The 22825-nt window shown below is 36.3% G+C and overlaps 1 long non-coding RNA gene across 1 annotated transcript; it reads right to left on the reverse strand.

The window, feature by feature from the left end:
* Positions 1-18632: 18632 nt before the first annotated feature.
* Positions 18633-22679, reverse strand: LOC117038218 (uncharacterized). Its single transcript, XR_004425643.1, has 3 exons — positions 22556-22679; positions 20788-20864; positions 18633-19337 (listed from the first exon to the last, which is right to left on the reverse strand). It is a non-coding gene; the product is annotated as an uncharacterized LOC117038218 (long non-coding RNA).
* Positions 22680-22825: the final 146 nt, after the last annotated feature.

The raw sequence follows: 22825 nt of genomic DNA on the forward strand, positions 1-22825 counted from the left end.
GGAAGAAATCTGGAAGTAGTTTAAATTAGAACAGGGCTATTTCATTTTTTTTAAATAGGTGATATTACTTAAAATAAGTGAAATTGTAACTGTTACATTTAAAACTGCATTTAAGGAGAGACATCAAGGAATATAAAAGAAAAATCATACTTGAGTACATATTTCAACTCTTAACCTCTTAGCTTGTCATTGAATATGTTATTTAATGTCCTTAAATCTCATAATCTTCAACAATAAAACCATCATAGTTATATATGTATTAATAACTTTCACAAGATAATTGAAATGTCACATGTAAAATATTTGGTAAAGAATAAATTTTCCATGTAGTCAGATACCCAACTAATAAGAAGTATGACCAACATTGAAATAATCGGGGAGATGCTTTATTCAAAGTAGTATCAGGGTAAAACTAATTTCAAAGCCAACCCTCTTTTATCCATACTTATTGAATAGCTAAGGCCCAACATAAACAAATATCTTACGAACATGAAAATAAGCAAATTAAGAATGGCCTCCTGGGAAAATCAATATACAAGAAATACACAACACACCTGAGATGACAGAATTGCTCCCAACAAGTGAGACTTGATTACAACTTAAATATATTACCATCACTAAGAAAAAAAAAAAAATGTGTCAATCAGAAAAGGGGTTTGGCTGGTTAAAGATACAAAGAGAAAGAAGAATTATGATGTGACGTATTGCTAGCAATGTTTTTTGTTGTTTGATTGTTAAAGCACAAATTATAAAGAAAAAGATGGATAAAATTAGCTACATTAAAAAAAGAATTTCTGCTCATGAAAATATATGATAAAAAGAGAGCAAACACAATCAGTACCTGATAGAAAATACAGTACATGTAACATGTAATCAAAAATGAACTCCTTTTCAGAATTATACCATAAGAATAAAAAAGTGTTGAGAAAAGATAATTAAATTGAAAAATGGAAAAGCATTGAACAAGCAGTTCACAAAAGTACAAATCCAATAAACTTATAAAACTATTCAATTTCACTGGTAATTAGGAATATTTAAATGAAAACTACCATGGAATTGGACTGCACACCTATGAAATGATCAGATAAATAAAATTTCAGCCAACACCATGTGCTATTAAATAGGTGAGAGCAATAGGAACTCATAAACTTCTGATTAGAAGTACACTGCTACAATCACTTTGAAAAAATGTCATGATCTAGCAAGCATATATCTCACATGGAACTGCAGTTACACTAACATAAATATACAAAAAATAGTCGTAATAACGGTTTGTAATAGCCAATAAAAAAGAATATAACAATCACATGCAATGAAAGTAAAATGTATAACTAAGTTGTAAAGAAAACAAATTAACTACAGCCACCCTCAATGAAATATGAGATTCTTATAAATATAATATTAATTAAAGAAGCATAACAAAATAAAATATATAGTAATATTTAACTATATCAAATTCAAAAATATGCTAATTTGTATTATTTGAGTAGCAAAATTCTAAAAAAAGCAAGAAAGTGATTCCCATAAAGTCAGGATAATTCTAGTGACTAGGAATAGGGAGGTAATCATGAAAAACAAACAAACAAACAAACAGAAAACCTGCATTTTCAGATTGCTAGGGATGTTCAAAGTCTTGATATGGGTGAGGACTACTCAGGCGATCACTTTATAATTATTAACAATATTGTATATTATGTATTATGTATTTTCTGTACTTGTTATATTTCACAGTTTTAACTTTTTTTTTTTTAACTTGGCTACGCTTATTGTAGTGGGTTAAATAAAGGCCTCCCAAAAGATATGTCCATCCAGAACCTCAGAATGTGGTCTCATTTGGTATAGGGTTTTTGAAAATATAATTAAGATAAGACATCTAGAGAGCATCCCAGATTGAGGTGGGTCTTAAATCCAATGGCAAGTTTCCTTACAAGAGACAGAAAAGGAGAAGAGACAGGGAGACACAGGGAAAAAGGCCATGATAAGATGGAGGTGGTGACTGGATGATGTTGGCATATGCCAAGGAAAACTGAGCTACCAGAAGCTGGAAAGGCAAAAGAGTCTTCCCTAGAGCCTTTGGAGGGAGCTAACACCTTAATTTTGGACATCTGGACTCCACAACAATAAGAAAACAAATTTCTGTTGTTTTAAGCCACCAAGTTTGTGGTAATTTGTTACAGCAGCACTAAGAAACTAATACACACGTTCTACCGACAATATTGTATACGGAGTACTTTACATTTGGGTTATAGAATTGGCCTTGGCTACAATTCTCACTCAACCATTTATAAGTCATGAACAATGCATGATACTTTTTTAACCTCAGTTTCCTCATGTGTAGGATGAGAATCATAGCAACCTGAAAATGCTGCAGTAAATGATAACCAAAATAAAAGCACTCAAAGACTGCAATACACTAGCACATATTAAGGGCCCAGATAATCCTTTTACCTTCTCCTCAAAATAAGCTACAAATAACAGACTATTCTTCAGGTAAGACCATCACATAAAGACATCAACGCATTAAATAATTTCAGTGATACAGTAAAATTAAAATGAATTAACTTTCCTTAGTCTCATTTCAGGAACACCAGGCAACTGATCCCAGCAAGGACTTAAGTACATGAAGTAAAGAGACTTCTCTAGCAACAAAGGTGTTTATAGCTCTGGTTTCTGTTAGTTATTTATTATTCTACTTAGGTACATTCTGTTAGCATACATCAGTCTTGCACTGTTGGTCACTGAGAAAAGATACCAGAGAAACAGAAATGATGTCAATATATTCAAAGAATCAGGTCCTTAAGCCAAACTGTGGACCATAAAAGAGCCACTTAAATACAGACTTTTGGGAAATAAACTGTTGGCTATTCCCCAAGAAGAAGCCATACTGTCACGCAGGGTGTCATGCGGGGTCTCTGGTCCCGCTCCCCACATAAGAATGCAGGATATGGTGAGGCCAAAAAGGAACACCCACGGAGCCATAGTGGGTGTAGGGGAGTCATACCACTATAGTCTCGCTGGCGGCTGGGTTGGAAACACAGGAAGCAGGAGCCACACGATCTGTAATCTGCTATCTGCTTCTCAGCCAACCAACCAACCAACCAACACAGCCACAGCAGTTATATAAATCAGTCACTAATTGGCTATCTGGTTACAGCTGACGGCCAACCAGTCACAGCTGATGGCCATCTACTACCTGAGCCAGCACCTTTCCACGTAAGACCGAGAGCCTGGAAACTGCTCTCTGGAACTCTGCCCCACACATACCCTTCTTCTATTCTTACTTGAACCTTTAGTGTAATGACATGGTTTTAAAGAATGAAATCATATGGATTAACTATATGGTTATGGGAAAATAATTGATTTTGGGTGATGAACACACCTTGCAATACATAAATGATGTATTATAGTATTGTACACTTAAAACCTATGCATTTTACTAACTGATGTCATCCCAATAAAGTTAATTATAAAAACAATAAAATCACCTAAAAATGCAGTCACCAATTACAGAGAAGTTCATGTATTTTCCTTATAAACAAAATTAACTCTAATTAAAACATTATCATAGTTATTATAATTGTCCTTTATTTAAAATTTTAAATGAGAGACAAAACTAAAAAAAAAAAAAAATGAATTGTAAAGCCTAAACATCAATTTCCTCTTTTTTAGACAATATTTATAGTCCAATGAAAGTGTTAATTTTTATTTTACTTAGTGTTAATTTTTACTTAAAATGTGATGATCAGCGTCTGCTTTGGAAACAATCAGAATATGTACCCTTGCTATCTGATCCAGTTTCCTGGTAAATTTGTTTTGAAATTTCTTGTTATTAAAAAAAATTTTCATGTATTTCATATACTCATATATTTTCCATTCTGACTAAACCCTTCTACTCACTTTAACTGAGCTCTGAAGTCCCTAACTAAAAAAAAAAGTAGTAAGTTCAATTGTGGTTAAGAATTGAGTTGAGATCCTTCCTAATTAAGAAGCGTTAGCAAGCTAGATTGTGGTTATGAATCGACATAGGGTCTTAGGGTAAAAGTCTCAGCTCTAATATTTAGCAACTGTGAGTCTCGAGTTATTTAATCGTTCAGATCAAAGTTTATTCACTGATAAAATGAAGATAATACTATCTATAGCAAGGGGTTAGTGTGTGTAAAAACATTTAGTATAGCATCAATAGATAGGACAGTATCACAATAAATATAAATTGGTCATCAGCCTTATATGTCCTCTGTTTTTGACTTACCTTTTTCTGAAAGATTTCATCTTACTCTCCCACAAACCCTAAACATTTGGACTACTGCCCTATGTCTCTTATCATTCATCCACGCTTCTAGAAAGATTTGTCTCCATTTCTCTTTAATTCCTCATGGGGCATTCATTGCTCAATCCCTTTCCTATATTTCATATTTCAATTAACCATGCCAGTATCTGCCCACTTATTCCAAACCTACATTATCCTAGAGTACCCTCACTCATTTGTAAGATGAAATACTCAACACTACTACTACCATTAAATAACTCTTGAATTCATCTCCTCCTCGAGTTTACCCCCATTACACAATGGTATGTTCTTTTTATCTCTACCTCAAGTACAAAAATTTAACGTTACATTATCAATGTACTTACTTTGTTCTGGAACACTAATAGATACACATAGTCTAAAACTGAGAGATCAAGAAATAGAAATATCAATGAGCTATTTAGATATGTAGGTACAAATGCCAAAAGAAAAAGCTTACGAAGTTCAAATGCCGTACTTGGCCCTGGTGATTGGGCACCTTTGGTGAGGAAGGTGAGAGGAGATGATCTCTATTTTCTATACATTGTACTATTTGGTTAAAATGTATGCTAATTTTATGACATTAAAAAAATAAATTAAGAATAGTTATTTTAAGAAACTATAATAACTTGATATAGGTTAAGATCTAAAACAACCAAATATTTCTCAGAAAGATAAATGTTGTAATTAATAAGTGATATCATATCATATCATATCATATTATATATCAAAGAGATTGAAAAATAATGCTTTGAACATTTTCAACTATTTTAAAAACTTAGACTTCTAAATATGTATACTTTTCCAATCTAATTTTTACAGTGTTTGTTTAACATACTCTCTTTTTTACCGTGTCAAAAAAGTTTCATATTAGACTCAAATTTTCAGAAATTCTAAATTAATCAAGTGTGAATTAATGAGTGATAGACATTATCATACATTTTGCTAGATAGCAAAATCCGAAATGCGGGGGTAAATTCTGCCTTCGAATCAACCTCAACTGAAAAGCAGCAAAACTGAAAATAACCCCCATAAAAGTCCAATATTTTACAACATAAAAAAAATCGCTATTTAGAAAATAAGAAGAAGTCTTCATTATCTATCTGATGTTGAGGTAGGGAATACATAAACAAAACGTTCCTTCGTTCCATTACTTGTACATTATCAATTCTGTAGTTTATATACCGCCCGTCATGTTTTAATATTAACAAAAGCTACCCTGTTTTTTTACCAAAGTGAGACAGAAATGAAAACAATTCTGGGGCTAGCCTGGTATAATGCATCTGTAAAGGTGAAACCTTAAAGTGAAATCAAACAGGGCACAGGAACTCAATGAGCTTAAGGATTTAATTATAACCAGAGAATAAAAGGTTATTCATTTTTGGAAAATCACAACAGTATCTGAGGAGTCTAATTAATGAATAAAATTCCTGTTTCTTTTACAATAGACCTTTAAACTACTTCTACTCAGCAGTCTCAAAATGATTTCACTAGGAGGTACTGGAGTTATTGAGCTGAAATGGCAGCTGCTGTTTTTCTTAGTTTCCTTTATTCCTTAAAAGGATTGGCAGCCTACACTTGTCTTCAAAACATTTCTCCACTGGCAACTCCCCTCTGCTTTGTTTCTCTCCAAATCGTTTAATCTAATTTAGAGTATTCAAAGAAGAAAGAATCAGGTCCTTTTTTATTAAAAGTAATTAAAAACAGAATGCCTTGTATTCACTTGCTTCTAAATTAGGAGTGCCCTTTCCAATGAATATTAAGCTGAAACTGATAAAGTCCCCCTTAGTAAATACGGACTACAATTATCTGGGGAAGGAAGGAGCTATATGTAAGTCAAGCGTTCCAGGCCTGTGGGTTAGTAATATCCACAGGAAAGGGACATTAAGCAGCCCTCAAACTGCATTTTGAATTGTTCAATAGATGTCAACATATTAAATCCCTTACTCTTTAAGACCAGTTCAATTATTTTCATATTTGAATACTTCTTTATCATAAAAATATATTCAGAGCCTTCCTGGTAACAAAACAGGATTAATATTGACCCTAGATTTGACTGTAGAGTTAGTGTCTGAACAAAATATTACCTAGACAAAAGTATATAGTTTGGAAATTTTTAGTGTGCCACTTTAGAGTGAACGAAACTAAATCAAATGAGTGGGTAAAAATGTAAAATGGTGAAAAATCCTCTCATTCAATTAACTAAGGATAAGCTCCCTCAGATTTTTCACAACTAACGATTCTTCTGAGGATACAAATAGGCTAGTTAAATAGATACTTTTGTGTTTCTTAATTACTCTAATTTCGCCCAGAAAGATATGACATGAAATTTAGCAATTGTTCTATAGAAGCAAAGATATAAAATTAAAGAAACTAAAACACAGTTCCAACTTTATGTGATGAAATTAAGTTAGAAACAAGTCATTCACAGGTAAGTATGTGTAAGATAATTCTATGTACATTGTACTAAAGTAGAGCTAATTGGATGTAGGTGGAAGAATGATTTAAACATGATTCTTCAAACATTTAGGATTATTAATATATTTGTTAATTGTATTGCCAATATGTAAAGTATAGGAAATTCTTTATAGGAAAAAGTAGGTTTGCAGCAAATCAGGCAAGGTCAATAAGTGAGCTAAATATATAGAGAGCGATTAAATAGATTGAATACAATCTGCACTTGTGTCATTTATCCATCAAAGTCTAAAAGATGCCATACAAAACAATATTTACAAAAGAACTTTAAAAGTAACTAATCAAGAACTTCACAAACTTCTTAAATATATGAATGTGAAGAGTTACCATTAATGTGACTTATTAACTTTGTATAAATGTGGACCACTGTGTTGAAATAATCTGAAATGTATTAAAAATGCCTCTACCTTATTAAAAGACATAGAAGCAACATTCAACCCTTTCTCCGTCGTCATTATGAATATCACATACATAGCGCTTAACTGAATCCATCCAGCTATGTTTCTCTACTTCCAAACCTAGTGATACTTCTACCTACATCCTTACTAGCATCCATTTCTTCTTTCCTAACCTTTGCACAGCTGTAACCTAAGGAGAACTGGATTGTGGTCCCCATATTGGTGCTGAGATGAGACACATCACCTTACCACCTTACATGTGAATACTTTTTATTCAGAAAAAGTTTAAGTACCTAGCACAATGTCCCAAACATAGAAGAGTTCATTTCATGTTTTTTATCGAGTGAATAAACAAATGTGTGAAGTCAGTAAGCAAATAAATAAGCTTGGTAGATGGGCATGCTGGTGAAATAAAACAATGAAATTGTAGCCGGAGAAAATCTTCCAGAGAACATGAGTGAGCATTTTGTAACCACAGATTTTGTGGAGAGGACGTGACTTGTTCTAAGACCACTGCTTGTCTAATTATATAACTGAATGAGTTGAGAAAAAAACATATAAAGTGTGTGTGGGCTGCACGTCTATACTAGTGGCAGATAGTACATTCGAGAAGTGCCCATCATAATGACATTGAACATGTTTAAGCATTTTCATTCCCACTTGAATACAAATCAGATTTCTGCAAAGGCCAATGGAGGCAGGCTCCTAGGGCAGTCAAATCTGACAAAGTTCTGTGTCATCAGTTTCTGTGTGAAACTTCCTTGTTTTAATGACAGTAACTCCATTTTTTCTTGGCTTTTAATTTCATTGTTTTATTATTGCTTATCTATTCCCCATGAAAGATACGGGTTTTGTTAAGGCAACCAAGAAATTCCTCTGAAGTCTCCTACTGAGGACTCCACTTTCTAAACCAAAGTTCTACCTCCCCTGACACGTTATTAAATGCTACCTTATGTTTCTGCCCCCCAAAAGGCAACTATCAAAAAATGGAAAGCTACTCTACATCCAGACATCCCTTTAATTGAAAAACATCCTTGCCATAAGAATGGCAGGGTCATTTTAGTGGATCTCTCACTAATGCAGTGTTTGGGGCAAATTGCCTAGTGGGAAAACATTCAATGTAGTGGCTAATGAGGAATCTACTTTAAAACAATTCCTGAAGGAAAACTTAAAAAAGGAAAGTTAAAGTTGAGTTTGTTTTCTCTTCCCATGGCAAAACAACCACAATCACTTACAATCATCGACTCTACTTCATGTCTGAGTTCCGTAACCCTCACGAATTTCAGAGGGGAAAAAGTACTTAATTTTCAATAAAGAGATCCTCTTAACCTGTTCTACTTTTTCCTACTTTCCATAGTACTTTTCACTTTGTAGCATATTGGATAATTTACTTAAAACATTCATCTGTTAAGATGTTCATTCATGCGCGCGTGCGCGCACGTACACACATTAAAATGAAAGTGAGGACTTTTGTCTCCTTTATTCACTAAGGTATCCCAAGCCCTTTGGCACATGGTAGGTGCTTAATATGTATTTTTTTGAATGAACAAATGAATTAATCAATCAACCAACATTTATTGCCAGTTTTCATTTCAAATTGAAATTACATGGAGCATTACAAGTTATTAGCTTCAGGGGGCCCTATATTTAATAAATGTGACTTCCTTAATGTAAAGAGTCTGAAATCTAAATTATCGTACAGGTATACACAAGCACAACCTAAATAAATGATTCTTCCCCTTCCCTCCGCCCCTAATCAAATATGCAAAGTAAGTCAGCTGCACCTATTTTGCAATATCCACATCCTGAAGATGTTTATTATTTTTTTATTATTATTATTAAACCTAAGCAACAGTAGTGAGAAGGATCGATATCTCAACTAATATATTTTTAAAAACTTTTTTAGAGTGATATATTTGGGAATATGGTAGCTCTGAGCATAATATTTATTTCAAGTGAAAAGATACTCAATCTTAACTTGCAATTTGACTCAGAAGCTAACTAGGAGAGTAAATCATTCAAAAATAGAGAGAATGTAACCTGGGGCCCATTGCATTTCTGGAACCCAAACCGGAGACTTTGGGTTGGTCTCCTATTTTAACAGATTTTCATGATTTCACTTTATTTTTAAAAGGAACTTAGCTCAACACAGTTAGCTAATGTCTCTTTTCATTTCTACAGGTTTCTGCCCATTTTAAACGCCAAATGCTTACGAGTGTTCAAACTTCTGAATGCTGGAGGACGGCATCTTATCAAAAAACAATAAACTGTATTGGAAAGTACCGAAGAAACCTTCAAGTTTAGAGAACATATCTTACTGTCCTTGAAAAAGAGCAGGAAAAACTATCTAAAGAAATAGTCTCTATCTGAATTTCTTTAAGTCTTCTTCTTTCCTGTTAGAACTAATAATGCTTATGTATCAGACTGAGAGAATCAAGTGAGCCTAAAACTATTGGCCAGCATTAATATGAGCATTTGCAAGCATGCATAACTATTTGAAAATTATAAGCTACATATGGGCCAAGAATTGCAAAGTAACTGAGTGCATTAAAATGAGTAAACAAATTATGATGGGGAAGATGACAGACACAGCAAACAAACAAATAAAAACCCACACTGGAGAAAAACATAACCACAAAGTAAGTACTGCTTACTTATCAGGAGGAGTATCCTGTAATGTCAGCCCTACCCTGATAATTACTACATCTACTCAGTTCTCAATTTTGTCCTCTATACTGAGGAATTTGGGTTAGATCAAAGTATTTAAGTTAAAAGGGAAGGGGGTATGGTATTTCACAAAGTTCAGTATGTAACAAAACAACAGGAAAACTGCAGAACACCAGAGCTGAATCTGCTTGCCTCTTGGGCTCTCACTTCCACTCTCCCTGGCCCCCCGCCCCCAACGCCTGGACCCTCGGATGTCTCTAAATAACCTTCGAGAGACCTCTGGATGCACTTTGCGAAAGCCTGTGGAAGGAATGGAGTCATTGGACCACCATAATGTCTAAAGTCCTTTTTCTCCATGAGATGCCACACTATGGCTATTGATCATCAATTTAAGGTTTATTCTGTTCTCTATATCACTTATAATTTTATTATCATCTTCATGAATATAATGCTTTCACAGTGGATATCAGGCATAAAGAATAGCAATTTTGCACTTAACATTCTCAAAGATAGCTATCACACCTCAGGATAAATCCAGAAAGTACTGCATTTTACAACCTAGCAACCAAAGCCCATTTGATTGTAACATTTAAAACAGAAAATCTAGAGAGACAGAATAAAAATGACTCTGTCACTGGTTTAAGATGTAACTCTAAGAATCCTTTCAGCTTTAAAATTCTAATTTTAATATTAAATTAACTGGTCAGTGAATATTATACCCTTTCTAACGTATCTTTATTTAATAACATTTAAAAAAAATGAAACTTCTTAACTAGCTTTCAAAATAAACCTGGAATTTTAAATATTTCCCAAAAGCACTCTTTTACCCGACCAAGTTCATTTGATGGTTTTATAGTAAAAATAAAAAGGAGATGGCTAGAGTGACAAAAAAAAAAAAAACACAAAAAAACAAAAAAAACAACCTTAAATATAATATTGTTAACCTATTGAAATATCTTCTACATACCTTCAATAAAACATGGAATTCAGCTGCATATACTGCCACCTATAATTCACTGAAATGTAACACATTCTTCTCAGAGAAAAAAATTCATAAACGTTCCAAAACTCAATAAAAATTCTGCAGGAAGAGTGTGACCATCATCAGTTTACGACAATCACCTCATAGGGAAAAAGACGTTCTTAAGTACCATCCTTAATTTTCTTCTGTAGCCATTTTATTCATAATGATTACACTTAAAATACAACTAACATCACTAACATTTCTGCCTTTATATCTAAAACTCTTTATATAGGTAAAATGTAAGAGCATAGAAATAAAGTTTTTCTTGTTACAGTCCTTATTTTAAACGTAAAAATATTACATAAATTGTGAGAATGCTAGCTAAACCCAAACTATTAACTTGAAGGGGGAAGAAGAGGGGCACTTTTTAAAGGGGCATTCATTTTAAAACTGTAAACAAACTTTCCCATCTCAACATTGTTTAATTCTGACATGCTATTAAAAGGAATCATGATAAAGATCAAATATTTTTTAAAATAAATAAATCATGTGTTCTAGGTTGAAATCTACTCATTCTTTGCCTTTCAGAGAGAAATATGATCTTCTATATTTTAATTCTACAAAAAATATAGTTCATCCGGTAAGGAACAATATACTAAAACTAATAGATGAAGAAATAAAAAAAAAAAAGTTTTAGAAACATTCTAAGGTGAATTTCAGTACGAAATAACCATAAAACAACCAATCAGTGAGTTTTCCAATCGGAAGAGATTGTCAAAGCTATCTGTGCATGTTAGAAATAAATCTCACTGTTCCATAAAAACACTCTCCATTTGCAATCTGAAATACAAATTACTATTTAAGGACTCTGCAACTGAAAGAAGCCATTTCCTAGAGTTCGAGGATCTCAACACTACAAATTGGAATTTTTAAAATCCTATTAATGAGGAATAGATTGAAAGGCAAACAAACTTACTCCCCTCTCCTTCCTCACCACTGTCAATGGGGACTCAGGTTGCATTAACAGAGATCCAACAGTGTCAGGCCTAGATATCCTCTTAGAGAATCTCCATCTGTCACCACCACCAGAAGCCTCAGTTGACAGGGGCTACCCAGGAGTAGTCCCATGAGTGGGCCACTTGCATCATAGGAAAAGCTTCCCATTTCTACTGTCCCCCAAATATCTGTTGGGGGGTTTTGTTTGTCTTTTCTGCCTTTGGGAGTAAACCTGAACAGCGCAATGTTAAGCCCTTTTAAGAAACATACCTGTAATGAGGTACATATTCCATATGTGAAAGGATTTCGATTTAAAATGGAACAAGAGGATAGGAAATAGAGAAAGAATCTCAAGCATTTATTTGCACTCAGGAAAACCTAAACGACTGAGAAGCTGATCTCTGGAAATTGCTTGACATACAGAAGACTGCAACTTTTTTCCTGACCAATGAATATCCACCAAGAAACTCCTCATCCTCAAGCCAATTAACCTAGGGCTGCAATTTTGGCTGGACCTCCCCCCACCTTTGCATTCCTTTCCCATAAATACAGCCCCCCAACCCTAAACAGACACGCCTATAGCTTGCTACAATTTTCATTTCCAAATTGCAATTCCTCTGCTATTCCCAAATAAACTCAATTTCTGGCAATGTGAGCTTGCCTCAGTTTATCTCTTTATTTAGGTTGACGGATACTATTATAGATCTAGTTATTACATAGTTTTATATTTTTAATTAATATTCAAATCCATGTAGAATTCATTCTTGTATAGTGTGTTAAAATGGAAACTAAACCTTTCCTTTCATAACAGACATGGAAGTTCTCCATTGAAAACCAAGCAAACTTCTACATATAGTATCATCTGGCTGTGACCTATATTGTTTCACTGATAGTCTTATATTTTCTTAGACCAAAAATATAGTTTTAGTTACTATGCCTTTTTTTCTCATGTGTGTAGGTGTATGTACTTTACATTTACACTTAAACCCTTTTATTCTGGCCAATTAATCTTGGCTTTACTAGCCAATGAAGAGCTTCACAGATTACTCTTAATCCTGCATGCATAAAAGAATTACTATCCTAATTACATAATTAAGTATTTCCAAACTCTATCATATCTAAACCACAAATAATATGGACATGTCAGTTATGGAATAAGAAAGGTAGAGAATAAAAAAAAAAGAAAATATACTGTAGAGACCAACAGCCCTTTTACTGGACTGACATGCCTCCATTTTGAAGACAGAAGAACTGAGAACAAAAAGCAAAACAGTGTCTACTCTGGTTTGAAATTCAGGATATTACTTTGAATCAACCATGTCGATCAACCTTTCTTTTCAACTTAACCCACAAACATACTTCTACATTTTCTCTCCTGATTCTACCTAAGGCAGCAAACATCCTATCGTCTCAGACACATTTACTCTTAACATCTAATATTCTATTCAGAGGACTCCTTCCTTACTTGTCATTGTGACCTTATAAGAAGAATAAAACAATTCAGAATGCTGGCCATTGTACAGTTGAACCTTGACCAACACAGGTTTGAACTGCAAGGGTCCACTTGTATTTTTCAATAAATACACATTTGGCTTTCCGTATCCCTGGGTTCACATCCACAGATTCAGCCACCTGGGGCGGCTGGGAATCCTTGGACGCACTGCTCTTTGCCATTTTATATAAGGGACTTGAGCATCTGTGGATTTTAGTATGTGCGTGGGTCCTGGAACCAATTTCCCCTGGATAGTGAGGAATGACTGTATTTACTTTATTCATATTCATACAGTCATCATAGTATATATGATATAAAACTAAAATTAGAAAACAAAGCACATCATGAGATGATAGATCACTTTAGCGTAGTAGTATTTGGAGAGAGAAGGAATGCATTTCACTAGTTGTAAGTGAGCAATAAACAGTTTGTAACACACTTGTAACGTGCAGTGGATTTTCCATCTTAGGTAAGCATTCTTTGAAGTAACCAACTTAAAAAGACTTTTCCCAAATACAGATCACTGAAAACATAGCTTGTGGAATTGAGTATAATAGAAATACCTTTTAAGATGAATAATAAGAAGCTAAAAAGGTCAAGCATTCATTCATTTGGTCAGTACATCTTTATTAAGTACTGGTTATGCAGCTAACCAATTCATCAAAAATGTGACCATTCAGCTGAATGTTCATAGATTCCTTGGGTTTAAGCAATACTTCTCTCTCTAATCCTGTCCAGCAGAATACAAATATGCTCTAGTTAAATTAGATACTGTTTAGGTATCTGACCTGACAAGTTTAAAAAAATGTGTTAAGAAAATCAGCAATCAGCATTCTAGCATTAAATTAGCAGCTGCAACCAAGGTTCTCAAACAGATATGCTTCTTCACTGAAACCAATAATATTAGGTTTTATCATAATCCTAAGGATGAACATTAGCTATTAGCCCAAGCCATAACAAAAGCATTGTTCAGGTGTGAATGCTGAGTGAGGATCTTACCCATCTCTGCTGTCCTTAAATTTGTCCAAGTTCTTGCGGGGTGGGGGTGGGGAGGCGAAAACCCAATAAAACAAAATTGAGGCCACTTGGCATCACAGATTTCAGGATCTGAGTCCAAAGTGAGGCTATTGGCCCATGATGGACTGGATTCATTTGCTGTTTTTATGGTTCCTAAAGAAAAGCTTTTTGCTATCACTGTCTTCACTCCCGTACTGTGCGAGTCCCTCTGACCTGCTTCACATATTTCCTTCTACAAATCTGTGTCACTGTCGCCTTAAAGTCATAACAAAAACTATCCTTCTCTAGAAATTTTTGCTCAGTTAATTTTATTCTACTCTCTACTCCCCATGCACTCAGCATTCACAGTCATTACGTGTTTTATCTTTTTTCACACTGCTTAATGAAGTTATTTAAACCTTTCTATGCATATTCCTTATCAATTTGACTGTGAATTCTTGAGAAATATACCTATGATTTACATTTATTTTCCACTCTCTCAGTATTTCTATGGCTGTGCTCCTAGCACACTAGCACCAATGCATGTTTTTACTTCTAAAATTATAAGAAATTACTAAAGAGAATATTAATAACAGCAATGCAAGGCAGAAAAATGGCAAGGAGGAGAATGTTGAAAAGAAAGTCAAATGTAATTGAGGTCTGAGGCTCAGATTTGGTCATTCTAATAAATACATCCTATTTTAAGGGACTGATTTTCACCAATTTGTTTTTAATTTTGAGAATTTTAGTACTCATAATCATGAATAGAGTAGTAGGTATTAAGACGTTACATCAAGAAATTAGAAGAAATATTAAGTGAATCTATCAAACAAGAGTCCTTTAATCCTAAAATTTGGTAAACATAGAAATAGGAAACATTTCTATGTATTCTACAATGTAAGAGTCTGTTCTTACCAAAACGATTTTAAAAATCTATCCACGTATCAGTTTTTCCAAATAAATGTAAATTTACAGAACGTTTAAACTTATCTGGATGAAAGCAAATAAAAGTGTTAAAACATGATTGTGAAAAATCTCATTATTCATTTTTATGGTCTGAAAGCTTAATTAAAATGTAGTTAATTTAGTCTTCATTTATTATTTGTATCTTCTTCAAACTTATAATTTTCTGCAAAATAGGGACAATGTAAAATTGTTTTGCACTTCAAAGAAAATGCCTTAGCTTCTATTTCATAAAGGAACTAAAACCACCAGGAAAATCAATGTCAATTATTATGAATAAATATGTTATTTAAGAACTAACTCACTCAATACATCTTGCTATAATAATAGTTAGAATTTACTGAGAGTCTACTACGGGTTAAAAGTTGCATGTATATCAGTTTGAGTTCCACAATTACACAATAAGGTCAATATATCATTATACTTTAACAGATGTTAAGAATGTTTGATCCACTTTGACAGAGTTTCAAAGGAGTTAAATAATTTGGCCAAGTTCAAATATTTGAGAAGCAGGGATTTGAGCCTAATTGGGTTTAATTCTCAAGTTTATGTCTTTATAAGTTATTGTATCAGTCCCTGCCACAGTTGGGGGCCTTCAGAAATGAGTAAGATATAAAACCTACACTATAGGGTCCACATTACACATACTCTGAATTACTAGATATAATGTACTGCTAAAAGAAATATATTTTTCTTCTGTCCATACCTATTACCAAAATAATAATACACATTTTACTTACAGTAGGTAAATAAGATTTCATAGTCATCTTCCTTTGATTATTTCTTTGCATATTTAAAATTGTTTTTAAGTTATTTCTTCCCATTTGTTCCTGGCACAATATCATCAAATAAATTTAACAGTTTAGTTTTCAGAAATTTCAAATGAAACAATGTTTTCTGAACAACATTGAAGAAATCAGTATAAAATGATAATTGAAACTCAGCCTAACAAAAGTTTCCCTTTTAAAGACCAGTTCAGAAATACATGCAAAATGGACATTAATATTTGCATTGTATGAAATGTCTATACTTCGTGTTTTTCCTAGCTTTTAACCTCTGATGAACTAAGTGCACAAGGCAATACTTCTGGGACCACTAACCAACATAGTGTTTTTCACGAATGCCTGAAGCAGAGGTGCCTTCCTTTAGGGAGGACATGCTTGAGTTCCACAATTTCCATTTTCAGTCATTAAAATCTTTGATTGCTAGGTTAGGTTAGGCAGTTCTGCATGAGAAAGAGATGGCTGCTTATAATCTCATTCAATTGTAAGAGAACATACGCGAGCTTTGGTTTTCTGACAAAATCTGGAAAAAAAAAAAACACCTCAGATATATTTATGAATTACTCCATAACTAAAGTAAATGATGTACTAGCCATTTTGACCAGGATGAAACAAGAACTCCTGTCAGTAGACAAGCTGGATAAACACCATCTCTAAATTAATTCATTTTTTGCTTTGCTTCCTAAGTAAATGCAACTTAGGTACACCAGAGAAACATGGTGTAGTACAATGAGCCTCTACCTGAGCATCAAAAGGACTGAATATGAATTTTGTGTTAATTTTGTGAGTTACTTAAATTCTAAACAACTGTAGTATCCTTATCTATAATGTTGCAATGTTAATACCTATAGACATGGGGGAAAAGTATTACAACTTATGTAAAAATGCTTGGCACACACTGGCTGTTTTAAACCATTAGTCACTTTTACCAAAAAGAAAAAAGAAAAGAAAAGAAAAGAAATTTCCATCAAATAACACATTTTATAGTATAGCATTGTCAAGACCATCTAAATAAAACATCATGGAAATCAAGTTTCTTATACAAAGAGTTATACTAATCAGGCAGCCAAACTTAGAGAAAAGCATTCATTTTTTTTTTTAATTGAAGTGTCTATTTAAGTTCTGTTTACTATTGTAATTCTCATGTAATTTTAATTACTAATGCAATTCTAAAGTTATGTTTGCTATTCTTTCCATGGTGTCCGTTTCTAATAACGTTTTTAAACTCTTCAGAAAAATAACACAATAATCTGAAACCCTCATCACAATCTGGGAAATCTCATTCTGCATTTATAAAGTCGATGGGCTTCCCCTTAAGAAAACAATTTATACTTGCCAGACAAACACTAGTATTATGCCGACTGTATCACTGTCAAATAAGAAACAAACCCACTGGGGATGAAAAAAGAGGTTTCTAGACCCTTTTTCTCTCACTCTTATAAACTTAATCAGGCTTACTATAAATTTTTGAAATTGTTCTACATTGACCTTAATGTTTAAAAGCTTCCTTTCTACCTCTGGGCCCCATCAGTAAAACTCACACATCATCCTGTTAGCAAAGCAACTGGCTTTTTCAACTTGATGTCTTGTAGTTCTTATTTACAATCCTAATCACACCATTGATTTCAGTAATCTTTCAGTAAAGGTGATTATTAATGCTGTCAAAAGCAGAAGGCTGGGATTCAATACTTTTTCTTTTTCTTTTTTTTGCTTTTTTCAATAAACCTGGATAAATAAGATTAAGTCGAATAATGCGACTCCAGAGGCCTCTGGGTAATTAGAAGTTCCCTGTAATGGAACAAAAATACTGCCCTCACTTAAAATTGTATACCACTCCAAAATACTTACTTATATAAGCCACAGATGGTTAAATAAAAATTTTAGGAGTAGCCACTCATAATAACACAGAGGTAACTAGATTTTTTTTTTAAATGTTCAGACTCAAAAACAAGCACCACATAAAATTTTATCTAATTGATTTTTCTTCTGTAATTTAAGACAGCCATAAGATCTATTCTGTCTACTAAGTCCAAAAAAAAAAAAAAAAAGTAAGCGTATGACCTTTTTACTAACTCAGGTGTGTCTCTAACACACTAAGGAATTGAACACTGTTCTGGAAAAAAAGAAGTCGGATAAAACAAATATAAAGAGGACAAGAGACATTTTGGAGAAATCAGATGTTTCAATATCCAAAGCAATGAAAGAAAAGGGTAGGATGAGGTAAAGCATTTTGATTTTCAGAAAAAGAGGTCATGATGTACTAAAGATGGTGATTTTTAATCAGATCTATTTATTTGCATTCTGAAGGAAGGTGTGGAACAAAACATAAATTCCCGAAGAACTATATATTTATCACTAAAAGACACAACATGTAAAGGAGCTAACAAAAAATGTCAGTATACTCAATGTTCATCACCGTCACCCACCTATAACCAGGGAAAACATATGTATTTGGAAGCAGTATCAACACCATTGCCTAGTTTAAAAATATTCCTGGACCTCTTATTGATCAATATCTCTTACAGAAAGGATGAGAGGACAACATCTGAACTAAAACAGTACTATCAGAAAATGATACCATGAGCATTAGGATGTATAATTCATGTTGCTTTCATTTACTCAGACCACTGTAAAAATCCATAAATCATTTTCTTGTTCATGTATTGCTTAAGTGCAATTTGTCATTTTGCATTAGAGGGCTGCTTCAGCTCATCAGTGCTTTTAATTCACTGTTTAGAGTTTAACAAAATGCTGGCCCTGTCTGATCATTGAAAAGACACTGAAATGTGAAGCCACACCGATATTAACCAGGTTAAACAAAACAGAACATTTCTACTTTGAATATCAAGTAATGCTTAATGGAATATCTAGTAGTCTAAGTCCCCAAAACATGAATTGGTTTGCTCTCTGTTGTGTTCAAAGCATTAAAACACAGCAACTAAAGAGTTATCTGAATGCTTATCATAGCATAGGCTATAAGTGTTTTTTCTCGAAATTCTAGTCAGCATTCACTCTTTACTATAGACAAAGGCTAACACAGCGTCTATGGCATTGGCTCCAAAGCCTTGCCTCCCCACCTCTTAAGTTAGGTTACACTGCTACAAATAAACCTATTGCATGGTTACCCTGAAGAGTTGCAATGCAGTCCAAGTCCTTTGTGTTAGTTCTCTGCACTCTCCTTGCTGGGAATGACAGGTGCCAGGACCATCTAGCTCAATCCGGGATGAGCCTGGCGTTTGAAAGACTCCTTATTGACAATTTTAATCTTTTGTCTTCCATTTCTTTAAAAAAAAAATGTCTTCTCAAAGCTCTGGGCACACTGCAATAATAAGAGGATTTAGAAACAAATTGCTTGCAAGTCAAGTTAAATCACTGCAAACATTCATTTATCCAAACGCTGGTTAAGAAACTTGTTTCCTACCGACCCCCACCCCTGCCTTTCCCAAAAAGGGCAGGGAAGAAAGCAACCCTGTTACCTAGTTTCAAAGTTTGTAGCTAGGTAGATAAAATGCATTTGTGGGATCCTTAGTGCTCCCCTATTTCGGCTGCATTGAGAGCCCCATGAAATAGAGGAATGTGCATTATCACTCTCATAAACCAACCGGGACTTTTTTGAAAATTGATTTTGATAACGTCCTTCTACATAATAACGATTCCCCCCCTTCTGTTTTAAGATGCAATTTGTTCTGGCCCAGATGCTCTCCTGGAGGGGGCATGGGAGGGTAGAAGATAAGGTTTCTGTTCGCTAGGGATTGCTTCTCCCTCCAGGTTCCAGTGATGGGGTGTCCAATGACACAGTATTAGACGATATTCTGCTTTTCAAAGAGGTCATCAACCCCGCCTCCAAGGCTATTATTTATATACTCATTGTCTCAGTAAATTTTGGGGTCCACCAAAGGGACAGTAAACAAGAAAAAGGAAAGGGGGCTAAAATCTGCTTGATTGACACAGCAAGAGAGAGAATACACCGGTTACACTTAAGAGGCATTTTAAAAAGGCCAGTTTAAAGTGTAGTTTTGTTTTGTGGGTGACTGGGTGGGGCTGTTTAATGGTTCCAGGTTTATCAATATCTGAATCTTGGCTTCCAACAAAATGCTCCTGCAATTGCCCTTGGCAGGAGCTGTCAGGAGGGAAGCAGAAGGCCGAGCTCTGGTCTGTTCTCCCCAGCAGAATACCCAGTCGTCATCCTCCAGAACCGGGGCGCCTCAGAGACTGCATGTCAGAGAGGCAAGACCTTTAAAGGACCCGGACCAGCGTTGCCGGCGCGGACACAGGCCTCTGCGACCCAAGAAATCCTGCAGAGCCCCCAACAGGCGAGCCCAGCCGAACCAGAGCTCCAAGCAAAATTCTCGGGCTTGCTCTATGCTGCTTTCGCCGCTAGGAGGCGCCTGTAACCCACGTTTGCCGAGCTCTTTCAAACACAACCGCTACCAAAAAAAAAAAAAAAACAACAACAAAAAAAACACCACACACACAAAAAAAACAAAAAACAACTCAAGTGTTCCAGTGGCTGCAGTGATTATTTACAGGCAAATCTGGCCATCTCTCCACGTCCTCATCTCTACCTCTGGAAGCTCTCTGGCTCTCAACGAATGCCCCAATTCTGCTCCAACTTCATGTGCATTTTGAGAGCACAAACCTCTTCCCCGATTTCTGGATCTGCATTGTCATTCAGCCGCATGGCTCTCACACGCAAACACGCACGCACACGCGCGCGCGCACACACACAAGTGTTTCCATACGTACAAATGAAAACATCAGAAAATTACCGTCATTTAAAAAATGCTCTAGGATTCTGATGAGTCAGCTTGAAGACCTCAACACATGTCATTTCAATCCTGCAGATCTAAAGAAAAAGAAAGGGGGGAGGGGTAGAAAGTACAGATGCAATGCTGTATTAATATTCAGATGCACTATAATCTCCTTTTCATTGATCCACAGGTCCTTTTATAAAGTGTCATTGCATTCTCAGTCGCAGACGTGACGGTAAAACCATTTTAACTGCAGCGGTTTTCGCTTGGCTTTGGCCAGTCATCAATTTACTGCAGCTGGGAAAGGATTAGCCATTTTTGCTGGCATCCTTTCCTTCTAACCGCTCAAAGGCAGGACCCATCACCGTGAAACAGCGGGGGTGGGGGCCGGGCAAGGCAGAAGGCACGCACTGGCGGGACTGGCGCAATCACGCCTCTGGACACTTGCCCTCCATAATCCCCTGCCAGGAGGGAATGGCAACTTACCTCGGGGTGGGGTAAACGACTCTCCTTTTCCCGAAGGTTGTGGTGGTGTTACTCTGGGGTCATTCATTACCAGGGAGCCAAAAGGGACCTTCCTATCTTGGTTTCAGAAGGAGACTGAACAGGGGCTGCTTTAGCGAATCAACAGCCCTCTACCGCCCATTAATTAATATAAAACTGTTTTTAAAATCTTTTCTTAGAGAACTGACATGCAATCCTCTCTAGCATTGAAGAGTTCGAGCTGCATTTTTAACTTCATAGGAACTGGATGCTTGGATGCGCCGTTTTTCCCCGCGCCTAGCGAGTGGGCACTCAGAGCTGGTCAAGCGCATCCTTCGGGACCCCGGGGTCCGGGAGGGGGGTCCGTTTGGACTTACATAGACCTGTGCGTCTGAACAGGGAGGATGGATGAGAGCACCGTGAATGTGCCAGCGCGTTCGCCGACACCCGCAGCGGCACACACTGGGGCCGGTTGGGCACGGCTCCAGCCCACTCCCCGACCCACCCACGCCCGAGTTCGCGGCCGTCGGACTGTCCTCCTTCAGCGAGTGTGCCCCACGCTGAGCAAGAATCGGTGCCGGGGTCTAACACGGAGGCGGGGGCAGAGGGAATCTCCAATTGTCAGGAAAAAAGCAGGCAATAGCCGGAGCGCGCAGCCGCCGCGTAGAACTTGGCCGAGTGAGGCGCAGGGATATCCGAGGCGCCTTACAAAGCCCGGCGGTGCAAGATGCTCCACGCCGGCGACTCCAGCGGGAGGCTGGCGGGCTCCCGGCAGAGCTCAATGAAATAGGCCCCTCGGTTATTGCTCAAAGCGCTCATAGCTCAAAGTCCCCCAGCGAATTAATCTATTTGGTAAGAATACTGTGGGTCTACAATTAGGGTGGGAAAAGGCAACTCTCAAGAGTCCGCATATGTATAGAAGCGGCCAGTTGCTCACCCCTCGGCGTGAAGCCCACCTCCGCCCCACACTCCACTGCTTTACTCCTGCTCCGCACGGCCCCCGCGGACCCCACGCTTAGTTCGACACGGGCCATATTACATCCGTTTTTTAAATGTCCTGACAGTCTCTGCTAGAGCTCCTTAATCAGGTAACCCGTACCAATTAATAGCCCCTCTGCAACTTTTTCCCGTTCTCGGTGAATGATTTCCACGATCAGTGGCAAGGAAAATACCTTAAAGGAAAAAGAATGTTAGCGTCATTGGAAACCCCGTTCCTGAGAGAGGATACCGCTGCTACTGTTGCTATTATGGTTTCGCATTTGCTTATACAAACAAGGGAACCTCTCTATTCCCTTTCCATTACCTGCGGCTGGGGACTGGGAACTTTCCGCGGCAGAGTCCCCAGCTAGCGCCTCGGGACCTGCGGGGCTGTTCTCTGCCTCTCTCACACTCACACTCACAGCGACCGCCCGGGCGCGGGTTCTATCCCGCCCCACCCGGCTGCCAGGTGACGCAGCTATTTGACGGCCAGGTCGGCCAATTAGCAGTGGCTCAGTGGGTGGTGCTCCTCAGTGATTGGTTGGCAGAATTAGGGCGCTGCGCAAAAACAGAGAAGCGTTGCGCTCGGAGCTCA

Source organism: Rhinolophus ferrumequinum, chromosome 18, assembly GCF_004115265.2.
Source record: "Rhinolophus ferrumequinum isolate MPI-CBG mRhiFer1 chromosome 18, mRhiFer1_v1.p, whole genome shotgun sequence".
Classification (NCBI taxonomy): domain Eukaryota; kingdom Metazoa; phylum Chordata; class Mammalia; order Chiroptera; family Rhinolophidae; genus Rhinolophus; species Rhinolophus ferrumequinum.